The sequence below is a fragment of the Helianthus annuus genome, chromosome 10 (genome assembly GCF_002127325.2).
Source record: "Helianthus annuus cultivar XRQ/B chromosome 10, HanXRQr2.0-SUNRISE, whole genome shotgun sequence".
Lineage (NCBI taxonomy): Eukaryota > Viridiplantae > Streptophyta > Magnoliopsida > Asterales > Asteraceae > Helianthus > Helianthus annuus.
The window spans coordinates 23,183,310-23,198,259 of NC_035442.2; the positions used below are offsets into that span (position 1 = coordinate 23,183,310).

General features: G+C 36.8%; 1 long non-coding RNA gene across 1 annotated transcript in view; it reads left to right on the forward strand.

Annotated features, from left to right (window-relative positions):
• The first annotated feature begins 3,602 nt into the window (after window positions 1–3,602).
• Window positions 3,603–14,950, forward strand: part of LOC118483059 — a 35,760-nt gene continuing 24,412 nt past the window's right edge. The window contains exon 1 of the long non-coding RNA XR_004869528.1: window positions 3,603–4,014. This is a non-coding gene — a long non-coding RNA (uncharacterized LOC118483059). The remainder of the gene's footprint in view (window positions 4,015–14,950) is intronic.

The window sequence follows — 14,950 nt, forward strand, 5'->3', positions numbered from 1 at the left end:
GAGAATATAAGTCTTTTGCAAAGAAAAATTGTACCTGTCGCGCGTTGCGACGGAGTCGAAACGTAGAGTAACTCGAATTTATATTGTTGAACACAAACATAATTTGACCTCACTCGTTTTGAAACAAAATTTGCGTTGAAACGTAGACCAATCAAAACGTACATAAAATAAACACAAAAATGTATTATATTTGACTTGATTCGTTTTGAAAAAAAATAGCCTCAAAACGTAGGCTAACTCGAATTTATACCTGCACGTACGTAAAAATACGGATGTAAAAAATTAGTTTTAAAAAAAGTAAAGGAACAAAAAAGGTAAACTCAAAATTCTAAAAACTTAAGAGGGTCAAAATGATATTTTATAAAGTTTTGAAACTAAATCACAAATTAGTTTTTTAAAATGGAAATTAACAATCAAATGCTAGCGACGAAAAATTGAATTAGTTAAAAGTTAACAGGTTAAAAATTTCGAGGGGTTATTATGCCAAGAAAAACTAGTAAAGAGTTAGGAATGCCATATGCAAAAGTTAAGGGGGTTTGACGAAAAAGCACACCGACATTATACTTTAAGATTATGTATAATGTATACATACATATATATATTTTTTTCAAATAAGCCGACTTCGTTTAATATGTTAAATATATATATACACACACACACACACATATATGGTCAGGATTTAGAGAAAACGTGAAAAGTGTGAGAACGGTTATGATCGTCCGATCAAAACAATCTATGGACTAGACTGGCGCGGTGGCGTTTTCGTAAATAACACTAATTCCATTATGGGAACGCGCTTCATTAAGTAAAAAGGGTCTTTAGACTTCTCTACACAAAACACCAAACTCATGAATAAAACGTCATTACGGGCCAAAACACATCCTATATAAACAAACATCTCAGACATTCACTAAAAACACCCCCGAACCACAAACACCAAATTTACTACTAAATACCACTCATCTTAGAACGCCAAAAAACCCAAAACATCAAACACACCAAACTCAAAACGCCATATTTACTATATATCAATCATCTTAGAAAACACCAAAAACTCAAACATCAAAGATTCCAATCGATGTTTCTTTTAGATACACTGTTTTCTTAGTAAAACGCCAAAAATAGCAAACATCGTTTATTGTTTATTCAATATTGTTCCACGCCAAGTTTCGCAGAATGCATTCTTAGCTGAGGGGGTGTAACACAATAACATTTTGCTGAATGAGATGGACAAATCTTCAAGAAAAAGATGCTGATGTTAGACTTATGTCATTTTCTGTGCTTTGTTCTTGATGAATATTTGAATGGCATGAAGAGACAGATGACACTAATGAGTGAGTTGAAGATAAAAATGAAGATAAAGATAAACTTCAAACTAAAAACTCACCTCATTTGTGCTTCCAAACGGCCACAAAAAAGCTACTTCAACAACAAAAAAACAAAATGAAGCATACCAAAGTCAAACTGCCAGTTAACATATTTCATAGAAGAAAGAGAGTGATGACAGTGAAGATTTGAAAGATGAATTGTTTCTATTTTTATTTTTTTGATTTTCTTTTTCTATTGTTTGTTATGTATTTTTCAGCTAAAAACAAAATACATTATTTTAATAAAAACGCCACACAGACAAAATGCTTGTGAAACGCCATCATGCCATAAACGCCAAAAACTCCCAAACTATAATAAAATTAATTTTAACAAGTATTATTAAAAACTCAAAAAAAAAAAAAAACTATGTAACACAATTAAAAAACGCCAAACTTGGAAGATGGCACGTCTATCACCCTAAACTCATAAAAAGCTGAACAAAAACAGTAAAAATACACATTGTAACTGAAAAGACGGTTACTTTATTAATATCATTTATTATAATAAAATCCCGCCTAAACTACGCGTCAAAAACATCCTATAAGAGAGACGTCTCTGCACAAACACCCAGAAACAACGCCATGTTTCCTAGAAACCAGTCACTTTAAAAACGCCAAAAAAATAGTTAAAAAACCACAGATGGGAAACCTCGTTTCTTCTATATTGAGTATTGTTCTGAATGAAGTTTCACTGAATGGATTCTTCTCTGATGTGGGTATCTCTATAAGCTTTTGCTGAATGAGATGGACAAATACTGAATAAAAAGAGACTGATGACACTGATATGTCATCATGTCACTTTGTTCTTGATGGATATATTGATGGCATGTAAGGATCAATACATTCGAGCAGACGTTGATCTTCAACATGTATGCCACTAAAAATAAGTTCTTCTAAAGACGGGCATTATGTAGGAAAATTAGCATCTAGGTAAGGTATTCAAAAAGGTTCAAAACGCCAAAAAAGTTCAAGAAGAAGAGGCTGATGACAGTGAAGATTTGAATGAGAAATTAGATTAGAATTTTAATTTTTTTTTCATTTTCTGTTGTTTGTTATCTAATTCTCTGTTGTTTATCATTTAATTCTCTACTAATAAAAAAATTGAGTATAAAACGCCAAAAACTACAAATACCAAAACACCTGATAGTATGAAAACTGGGAGAACGGATGCTATCAAAGCACGTTGTTGCTATATAAAACGTCAAAAAATGTCAAACAATGTATTATTGGAAAACAACACTAATTGACAGATGAAACTGAACGAAACAGTAACTGCAAAAGAGTAAAATGAAGAAACGGTAACATTATTGCTAAACATTTATTATATTAAAAGCCACTATAAGGGAAATTGAATTTATTTATCTTTTCAAAACACCATAATTGCATGTCACATTATAGGTCTGCATCCTACATGGCACAACAATTGATAAAAAAAAATACACATCAAGAAAATTACTGATGTTTTCTACCGCCAAAAACAAAAATCTACCTGGCCAAAAAAAATCTCATTATATAAGTACAACAGCTAAACAAAAGCTTCACACTCCACACATTCACTAAAAAACGCCACATCTTGTCTAAAACGCCATATAATTTAAAAAAAAAATGGTTCATGTTATTGCATGGAGGTTTGAGAGGTCAGAGGACGTTTCGTCATTAAATTCTCTGATAGAAGAAGGGTGAAAGTCAAAACAATCAAAGCCAAACTTAGTTAAAACGCCAAAAAATTTACTAGGCTCCTAATCTAAAAAAAACAATAAAAACGTCACGTATTTGTTAAACGCCAAAAAATGGAGAGGTGTTGTGAGACGCGTTTAAAAAAGAATATAAAAGGACAAAAAAGCCCCTCCGCCCTTCACTATGTCACGTGACACGTGTTACGCCAGGATCCGTTCTCACACTTTAGGGCGTTTTCTCCTGATCTCGTACCTATATATACACACACACACACACACACACACATAATATAAAGAGTAAATTACACTTTTCGTCCTTTATGTTTGTACCGGACTGCAACGGATAGCCTTTAACTTCAATAATTATAGTCACAATCCTTTATTTGGAAAACTCGTTACGTCTTTCGTCCTTTAGCACTAACTATGTTAAAAATTTTAGTTAAGTTTATTTGTATATGGGCACTTTGGTCTTTTTACCAATCTAATTAAAATTAAATTAAATTAAAATATATTATAAATAACAAACAGTCCCTACAAAATATCCATGGCAAAGAACAGACAGTCCCTCTTTTGTGGGGACAAAAGCAAGTCAAAGTTTCGCGCATCCAGATCTGGGCGATTTTCAACACCAAAATGTACAAATCTCTCCGGATTTCAAGCTTAACAATCAAATTCCATCAAAATCGAATGTGTATGAGGCGGATTAAAGCACTAATCTTAGTGAATCACAAATTAAAGCAAAAATAGAGACTGCAGGATGGAATTTCTCGGGTACGGCGATTAAATTCTCAAGTAATGCTGAAATTGAAGCTGCTATTCGAATTTTTGGTATCAAATCATCCACGGATCTGGTTTTTAAAATTGAAGCTGATGTGAGAAGCTGCAGAGTGAAACCTCTAAGCAGGATATGGATATTAATGTTCTCAAATCCTCTGGTGGTAAACAGTCTTCTTATGCTAAAGCTATATCAGGTACTCTATCTCAGCCTTCACTTGAACCTATTGTGTTTTGTCCTCTTACTATGCTGGAATCTAGAGAAAAGATAGTGCTTATAAAACTAGAGTATGTCGAGAAAGTTAAGCAGATATTCCAGAAGCATTTGTATGGATTTTTTGTAGGGACTGTTTGTTCTTTGGCATGGGTCAGGGTGAATTTGTATAAGATTGGGATATGGTCGTGGTGGTTGCGGAGGTTGGTTGAAGAGAAAGAGGGAGAAAGAGATGGTTGAGAGAAAAGATAAGGTTTTATATATAAGAAAGTGAAATTACCAATTTACTCACATGTGCAATGCACAGTTTTGACTTAACTTAAAAGTTTTAACCTTGTTAGTACAAAAGGACGAAAGATGTAACGAATTTTCCAAATAAATGACTGTAAGTGTAATTATTGAAAGTTAATGGCTATCCGTTGCAATCCGGTACAAACAGAAAGGACGAAAAGTGTAAGTTACCCTAAAATAAAAAAAATAAAAACTTCTTTTAACTTAATTTTAAAAAAAATCAAATTACTAAATTTTTTAAAATACATGTGCGTATGAAATCAACTAGACGTTAGTCAGCAGGACGATCATGATATATTTGAACGATATATTGTGGATTTTTATTGACGTGGATGTCATGTAGGTTGTATATCGTTGTGAGACAACTATGTCTCTTTTAAATAAAAACTCATGCCATCGTATATAATAATAGAATAATACTAATAATAATAATAATAATATTAAAAATAATAATTATTATTATCATCGTTATCCACACTAGTATTTATTTTTATTTTTTTTATTTTATTTATTTATTTATTTTTTTTTGACATTGGCATTAGGAAATCATCCGGATGGATGTGAGTGAACTAGTTGGTAGACAACTTTTTGACTTTGCTCCTATATATTATCGTAAGCAATGAAATCTGATTTCTGAATAACTTTGCCATTATAGTTTGCTGCAATGGGAATTTAGTGAAACTCACCCAATAACTACAAAAGGCGTGTCAGCAACGGCAAACAGATACCGAATATCAAAACATAAATAAAATGACGTGGTAAAGATAGTCACTCCGTCATAAAAAACGATTTTAAATAACCTAATATATAATAATATGACCCACACGTCCTACACGTTGGAAATTCGGTTGTTTTCAGTTCAGTTATTACGGTGCTAACACGTTAAAATATGGATGAGCTCGGTACCGGTAACGGCAGCGAAAGTACCGATCCGGAAAATCATCGAAATTAGGTACCGGCACCGAAAATGCTCGGTACAATACGGTATGGTATTTGAAGGTAAAAATCAATAAATACAGGTATGGTGCTAGACCGGTGTCGAACCGAAAGTAACGATTTTGAAAACGCCAAAAGGTGGGTACCAAATTGGTACCGAAAATGATTTGGTATAGTAAATTTGGTACTGATACGATACCGGTTCGTTTACAGGATTTGATACGATTTGCTCATCAATATTCTAAATATCCAAGTTAAATTTACATGCTACAATTCATTCATTACAGAAAAAGACAAAAAAAGAAAGCAAAATAAGTTGTTGTGTATATAAAACCCCATTCAAACGAAATACAGTTTACTTACTGTGTGTATGAAAAGTAATCTAAATGGTGCAATTACTTGCATTGCTGCGTTGCTACAGGATTTGATGAGCTCGGTACCAACCGGTACCGAAAATACCGTTACCGAAATCCCCAAAAGTGGGTACCGGTACCGAATATACCTAGTATGGTACGGTTCGGTATCGGTCGGTACTGGTACAGCACCGGTAATTGAGGGTAAAAACCGGTGAATACCTGTGCAGAACCGGTACCGAAAATACACCGGTTTGGTAAATTTGAGACCAGTACCTATACCCGATACCATCTAATTTTAATTTAATAATAAATCACTATTAATTCTAAATAATTCTATTTCTAATTTTAATTTAATAATAATAAATCACTATTCATTCTCTTTCTTTTTTATCATATATAGATTGGCTATTATAATGTAATGTAATGTAATGTAATGTAATGTAATGTAATATAATGGGATGGGATGAGAAATTATGACCAAATAAATTCAAGTTATGTAAAGATATGTTATTAGGTGTGACTACATGCACCTATAAGCCTAACTAAATCCAAATATTTTATTGAGCAACATGAATCTTTGTGCGTCGGCATGACTTTTAGGTCAACAACAACAAAGGTTGGTGAGGATTATTTTATAAGTTAGCAAGAAGAAATAAAGGTCAATAAAAGTTGCTGTTGCAACCGAGTACCGACCATATATTCTAGTTCCCAAATGTGACCTTGTAACAACCAATAAACTAATCTTCTATCTTCTAACTTATAATAAAAGACTCCAAATAATGCCACATGGCATTCTCTACTTCACCTCATAAATTTTATTTATATTTGTTTAATAAATTTCTTTTAATATTAATATTAATTGATAACCAATATATAGATATCACTTATTTTTATCTTTATCTTTATCTAATATTTTCAATTTTGGTCCACCGTACTTTTCATCTTTCCCAAGTTTTTCGTCTCGTTCTAAATTTTGTGAGTTAACGCACCGCAACGTGCGTGTGAGTTCAACATTTTTTTCGTATATCTTTCCCGTTTGACTTGCCCGTAGCGTCAAATCTATTTTTTTTTTTTGCGTTTGACAAGTTCGTCCAACACGCGGGTCCTAGATGGACTTTGTTATTTTTCTATGTTTTACGTTCGGTTTAATTTCTCAGCAACGAGCGTGCGTGATTCAAAGATTTTATGTCTGCTTTTCGCTTGGCGTTATTTTTTCCCGTTTTTATTTATTTTGTTTTTACGAGCTTTTCCGGTGTTGGTGGTCGCTGACAATGGTATAATATTGCTACTACTTAACACAGTTTTATAACAATCGCTGCAACGCAGGGGCTTAATACTAGTAATAACTAAATAAGTAATTGTTATACTATAACTTCAAACGACAGAAAGACCTTGAAATTGAAAATAATAATAATAATAATAATAATAATAATAATAATAAAAATAATAATAATGAGGAAAATAACTACTATTAGTAAGGATTAACATTATTTAAACTTTGATTTTTAACTTTTATCTGCATATATCGAATTAAAAGGGGGGATGAAAGTCTAAATATTATAATTTATAATAACAACAATAATCAAACCCAGTAAATCCCACAAATGGCAGAGTTACTGAAATCTAAGGTCGTATGTAATGGGGCGCGGTGAAGGCCATAGCGCCAGTATGGAGCCCCCCACACCGCCCCCCCCCCCCCCAGCGCCATGATCAAAAAAAAAAAAAACCGGCGTGAAAAAATTCGCGGCGCGAGGAAGAAGGGGATTTGTTCTCCATTTTCCACTTTGGTCCCTGCATTTTACAATTTGGTCCCTGCATTAAAACACTTTGGTCCCTGCATTTTACACTTTGGTCCCTGCATTTTACACTTTGGTTATGATGAGGTAGGGCTTTATGACTACGGCCTCAAGCCCCGGGGTGACGTGGCATGCCACATGGCGCATAACGCCTCTTTGGGGGCTTTATGACTACACATGGACTAAGGAGGGTTACATGTAGACAAATTTTACCTCTATCTCTAGAAATAGAAAGGTTGCTTTTAAAGAGACCATCTGCTCCAAAAACAAACCATAGATGGAAAAGCACAACTAAATACAAAGAAATAAAGAGGTGCCAAAAAAAAAGGAAATGTGGAATAGTAGCATAGTGAACGAGAAAAATATATACAACATGATTAAATGACATTTAGATATATTAACAAGCATACAATTACATGCAAAGTCCATCTAAAAGAAAGAAACATCTAACCATGAGACAAAGCTAAAACACACACCTATACCCTCCCCTAAAAGTCTTTAAACTTAGTTCTACGTCTCCACACACTCCTATCATGAACTGTGTCCTCGAATAGGTGCGACTCTAGCAAATCCTGCCTAATCCGCTTATCTCATATCAATCTAGGTATGTCTCGACACATGCTCCCCTCCACAATGAGGGTTACCACTACTCTAATTGTGTCGTCGTCTCTCTCCTTTTCACATGCTCGGACCATCTCAATCTACACTCCTTTATCTTGTCTGAAATACTAGTCACTCCTAGCCTTTCTGAAAAGACCTCAATTCTTATCCGATCTAGCCTTGTCTACCCACACATCCACCTCAGTATCCTTATCCCTAGTACCTCCATTCAAGAGGATTAAGAAAATATTTAAAACTCAAATTTATAATTATAAGGTTCCTCCCCATGTTATGCTTAATCAGTCTTTACATATTGCTCACCATCCCGTCCATTTCAACTCTTCGATCTTTACGTATCCACCATTCAAGAAGGACATCAAAGTGTAGTATGGCTACGTATTTAAAGTAGAGATAAGCTCTTATTCTTACTTTTATAGTATTTATATTTTTTTCTTTATCTAATTGTATGAATAGTTTTACTGTTTTGATACGCATCGTTTGACCTTCGAGGATTATTGTAAATCCTGTTATGATTTTTAGTTTTTGAATCTCGATATTTGTTTCTGATAATTCTTATGACATGATAAGTTTTGAACCCTAAGGTGAAGAGTACTTTTGATTTGGCATTACGTTTTATGTTTTGAAACCATTGGAACGTCTTCCTCTTTTACGTGTTTGTTTGTTTGTTTCTCTTAATAAATGTTAATTAGGTTATAACCCCGTGTAATACACGGGGTTGAATAAATAAATTTTATATACTAAATAATAAAACAATATATCTTTAAAACCTCATTTATTGTACGGGTTGAATAAATATAATTTTATATATTAAATAATAAAAAATTATATCTATAAGAACTATATTGTAAAAGTTGAATGAGAATAAATGTAATTTTATATATAAAATAAAAAAGTTATATCTTTAAAACCACGTGTATTACACGGGTTAAATAAATGTAATATTGTTTATCAAATAATATTATAATCCATCTTTAAAAAACCTCATTTATTACACGGGTTGAATAAATATAATTTTATATACCAAACAATAAAAAAATTACATCTTTAAAAATATGCGCATTACACGGTTTGAATAAATGTAATTTTCTGTACTAAAAAATAAAAAAATATATATCCTTAAAAACCCCCGTGTATCGTACGAATTGAGTAAATCTAATTTTATATATCAAATAATAAAAAGTTATATCTTAAAAAACCTCATGTGTTATATGGGTCGAGTAAATGTAATTTTATATAATGAAAAAAAAAATATTTAATATATTAATACAAAGTTTGGTTTTCGTGATTAAAATAGATTATTTTGTTGTTGCAAAATTTTGTTAACGAATTCTCAATAAATTTAAACCTTTATTTAAAACTCCGTAAATGTATAAATGATAAATAGTATTAGTTAATTTTATTTTAAGTTTCGTAAAATTTATTTTATACCAAACTAAACAAAATGTTCAAATATAATTAATTCAAATAAATAATATTATAAATGAGAAGGAGATTAAACTAAATGATAATTATTCATAAGATATTATACTAATAATATTTAGTAGGAGAGTTATCTATAATATAAGATATTAAATTAAATAATATTTTGTAGGAGGATTATCTATAATTAATTATAAGAGATTAAATTAAAATAATAATTATCTATAAGAGATGACCTAATATGATGACAAGTGTCCCTAAAGTGGTTTCTTTTATTATAGTAGTTAGATTATGTGTCTTGAGGTGTTTAGATCTACCAAAGAAATGATACATCGTCTCAATTTGCATGCAAGTTTGTATATAAGTATCATGTATGAATGTATGTCTAGAGACGTATGAATCAATACTAGGACGAGAAATATTGCATCAACCACATTATCGGGCATCCTTATAATCTCGTTTTTAAGTCATATAACTGGCCGGTAATTACCGCTTTTTTTTATCAATTAGACGGTCAATCATAAAAACAGAGATGATTACAGACTAGTGGCAGGTAGACGAGCAACAAGTTGCGCCGCTACCCCCTTCTGAATAGCAAACCCTACCCTGCTAAATATAAAATTCTGCCCCTTAACATGCGCGGTGTTACTGCTTACCACCTGCTGAACCCGCTTGAGAAACCGCACCGCGTCAGGGGCAAGAGCGCCAAAAGTATCGAAAGCGAAAGGGACGAACACGTGCTGATTCTCGATGCAAGCTTTCTCATGCTTAGCTACTTTGGCCGCCTCTGCCTTAGTTATTGCTTGACCCGCCACAAACCCGTGGTCCCTTAGCCCAACGAGGGGGGACACACCTGTCAAATCAACACACGCGTGTTTTCCTCCTTCCCATCCAAAAACAAGAATGTTAGCGGGCCGTAAGGTAGATCTTCCTTCTAATGGATCGGTCAAGAAGTTCACCGGAGCTTCCTTTATCACCGAGATCCCTGCCCGCTTAAGGACATCATAAAGCACATCACAAACTAAATCGTGTCGATATTTAAATCCTGGTAATTCTTTGCAATGGATTGCATGCTCCCCAAAAGAATCCAAGCAAGACTTCCGACATACAGGACACGGGTCATCAACCGGGAAAAGCGGTACCATCAGCCGGTACTTGAGGATAGCCCGGTATTCCACAGCCGACATACATTGCCCTAAACCTTCGATGGGAACAACAGACAGGAAATCCTGAGCATGGCGGGTCGCAAACACTCAAACACGGCTCGCTGCCGCAGAGACAAAGCAAACTTCTCTTCAACTGTCTTGACGATTTCGCCATATAAGGCATTCGCCAGAATTTTCTGGGCTTCAATGGGGGCGGTGTCTTTAATGTTGAAACCGCCGAGATCAAGATCGGGAAGAGAACTATGCAAGTTGTCCAACGCACCCGTGTAATCAGAGTCCAACAACCCACCACCACATTCACGAAGGATGTGGTCTTGAAGAACCCAAGATTGGGCTCTTGAAGCCACAAAAGCGTAGGAAGAGGCATCCTCAGCTGAGCAAATCCCAAGCCCCCCAAAACGGGTCGGGAGGGAAGCTAACCTCCATTGTAGGTCCCCGAAAAAGGCACCCCCACAAACAACAATGTTCTCGATCGCATTCCGAAGCCCCTTGTCAAAAATAGAGACGACTTCCCCAACAAAAGAAGGCTGACACGTCCTTAGCCCAAACAGTAGTTTAGCAACCCCCATACACGAACGAAGCAGGAGTAGTTCGCTCTGAGGGTCACGAAGACGTTTGAGGCATCCCATCAACTCAACCGCACATTTAGCTCTTTTAAGGGCCAAACCACTAATAAACTCCCCATCTCTGCTGACAGCACCACCCAAGAGTTTCACACCATGCACCGGCCTACCAATCTCCCGCGGAAATAAACCCTCTTGAGTCTTCACCCCGTCGCATGTAGGCCAAAAAACTTCAGTTTTTTTAATGTTGAGAAGGAGGCCCAAGGAGGGGCCCTCCACTCTAATGATGTCTAAAGCCTTGGCCACCTGAGTAGCATCTCCAATAAGGGTCCCATCATCTAGGTACCAGGCGTGAAAAAGGAGCTTGCAACGATCTCTGATTCGGAAAACAAGAGGGTGTAAAACAAGGGCAAAAAGGAGAGGCCCTAAAGGATCCCCCTGTTGAACCCCCGTGGAAGACCAAATGTTATCATTCCCCACATAAAGCCTAGCTGGTTGCCTGTATAAAAAATCAACCCAAGCAGAGATGGATGGACACATTTTCCTTACCTCCTTTAAAAGGGCAGTTCTGTCCACAAGATTAAATGCATTCGAGAAATCAACGGTAAGCATAGCCAACGACCCGTCTTGGTGGTGCGTATTTAAGAGCCTGTTGGCACTATGAAGAACCGCCTCAGCCCCGTTTGGAACCCCGACCCCAAACTGAAAGTCGCCAAGATATTTGGCCATATCCTTCCCCACTCCCTTCATCGCTACCTTGGAGACCACTCTCCTCCAGATCGAACCCACTGCAATAGGCCTAATCCCATTATCGGGCTTGAGAAGGGGCGTAAAGGGAGCAGATGCAACAAACTCCGCCAAACTCCTTGGGCATCCCCCCTGCAAAAATAAGTTAACCACAACTGAAATCGCCTTGAGGAGACTAACCGCAATCATGGACCCTTCCCCACAAAGGGCGTCCAAAAGGTGTTGAGCCCTCAAACCATCTCTCCCACATGACGTCCCTTTAGGGAAGGATTTGATACACCCAAGCACACTGTCGGTCTCCGCTATAAGGTGAGGCTCTGACGGAAGGAAAGCGGGCATGGTCGGAGGGGGCATGCACGGGTGTTTATCCACGAGAGCCTTCATAGTTTTCTTATCAAGTGGTGCGACTCCAGAAGAACAAAGGACCTTAACCGCAGCGGTAAAATGACCATCGGCAACCTTACGTAAACACTGCTTGACATTAGAACTCCCATCCTCACTTTTTTTATTAGAAATTTTCTTAAATCCCTCCGGACCCTCCTTCACAGGTTGAGCAAACAAAGACTGAATGAGAATGCCAAACCCCTCACGGTCACCCCATTGGGACAACGCCCGCTGTATACTAAGACATTGACCATTTTTCCTGTTGCCCGACCTCTTATCCTGGCGGCTAACCGGCGTAAATACACGCAAGGTACAACGAGGTAATAAATCCATGCATCAACCGAATCAGGCATAGCCACCACATTACCCAAAGCTATGGTTAAGGCTTGGGCAAACGCCATGCGACAACTAAAGGGGATGCTCTTAACAGTTTTAATAGGAAGAGAGAAAACTCGGTCAAGTAAAGCAACATCAACACATACCTCTCCAGACGGGGAAACCTCCGATGCGACACACGGTCTAGGGGCCCCCACAATAAACCCCACTTCACCCACTTCCGTTGGCACAAACCGAACAACCCGATCTTCATGGTGACACCCCCGCCGGAAAGAGTGAAGGCACATGCACTCCCAACACAACCATTGTCCAGACAACCTAAGGGCTTCACAAACAGAGGTAAAAAGATTAGGGTCTTCAGCAATGGCACGCCTCAAAGTATCTTTTCTATCATCCGAACCAAAATGGTGACGTTTAATATGAGTCATAAGCCTTGGGATCCCCTTAGACCCAGCAACCCCATCGGGGCAACAATGGAACCCCTTGAAGGGGCAAGGCCAAAAACCATTCGACATGGCATACTAAGTGTCATACTCATACCATAATACAAAATAAATGCAAATATGAAAACTATGAAATAAACATTAGATGTATGTGAAATGACTCAAACCACATTCTTTAAAATGTATAGTCTTTAACTTTATTGGGTAATGATGACGGGGGTAGCTCAAACCTTAATAAACTGATTAGAGACACAGTAGCTTAAAAGGTTAAAAGGTTAAAAGGTTCGGAAATGGTCCAACGGTCATGAACAGTAAAAAGGACAAACACAGTGTCTGGTCACATCAACACTTAACGTGTGAAACCTTCTGCCCAGCCGCAACCAGAACATGTGGGAGAGCACACCCTTTTGTCCGCAGGTCCAAACCCTTCAACCCCCAAAATGGGCAAACCCCTCACTGCAAGCACAGATTCACTAGTCACGGGTTTCTCCTTTGAGAAACACCTTCCCCTATAAAATTACGGGTGTGAATTTTTGACACGACCCGAAAACACGACATGAACCTAACACGAAATTCGTGGGTTTAGGTTTAGTCTAAACGGGTTCGGGTCAGTTTCAGGTTGAACCCGCGAACCCGTTTAGCTAAACGGGTCAGGTTCGGGTCAACCTGGTCGGGTTGGCGGGTTGACCCGTTTAACCCCTTTATATTATATTATATTTTTTACAATATGTTTTATGTTATAAATTAAATTGGGTATGTATTTTATGCTATAATTATAACAAAGAAAAAGAAATTCATTTAAGATTTTATAATTTAAATGTAATTGTATTATATATATTTGTGTTTTTTAAGTAAACTTTAAATTTAATACATTAATTTGTGTAAAAAAAATAAAAAAAATAACAGTTTTCGGGTTGAACGGGTCGTGTTCGGGTCAACCTACGAATATTCGGGTCGGGTTCAGGTTCATTGGTATGACATAATTTTCGGGTTCGGGTCGGGTTTGGGTTCGTATAAAATTTTCGGGTTCGGGTCGGGTTGAACCCGTCAACCTGCGAACACGACCCGTTTAGCACCCCTATATAAAATACAGGCCATTCCACCATGCCATTCACTCCAGGATCAGCAGATATGACTCTAACTCTTTGATTCTCCTTCTCCCTCTTGAGAACTAGCTTCATGCTTGCTTCTCTTCTTCACACTAAATAATTCATCTTCTCCAACGATCGCTTTCTGGGCTGATTTCTAATCAGCTCAAGATCTAAGGAAGATAAAAACAATACTAGTGAATCTCTCTCCACGTCTTGCAAACGTGGGGGGACCCCACGACCAGCGTTAGGCTAATCAAACCCCTGAACCCTTTTACCCCAGAGATATCGCTACAGGCCTTGGTCTATTATTTGTTGCATCAACAAGTTGGCGCCTACCGTGGGGCTACGACGCTAACTTTATTTTAAAGACCAGTTGTGTAGCTCCATTTTCTCTTTACATCATTTCTGAAAGCGAGTCTCCCGGTCAGGTAAATCAGGTTCCTAACAACACCGATTTAACACCAAGTTCCGGTCGGATCTCACCGGTCAAATCTACATTTCTTTCTACTCCCGGAAGTACTCCACCGGGATATGTTCCCGGAGTTCACTTCTTTTCAAACACCAACCCCATCTCGGTCAGGGGTTGCACCTACTCAAATCGATGCAATGCATACACCGGAACGCATAGATCTAACACCCGAGGGAGTAGCTAGAAATTTCTTACAACTGAGATTTCTTCTCAACTAGCATGTGAGCTTAGAAAGGGAAAAAAGGGTGAGAATAAGACTAAATTATGAGAAGTCTAAACCCTCATTATCACCTGGTCGTCC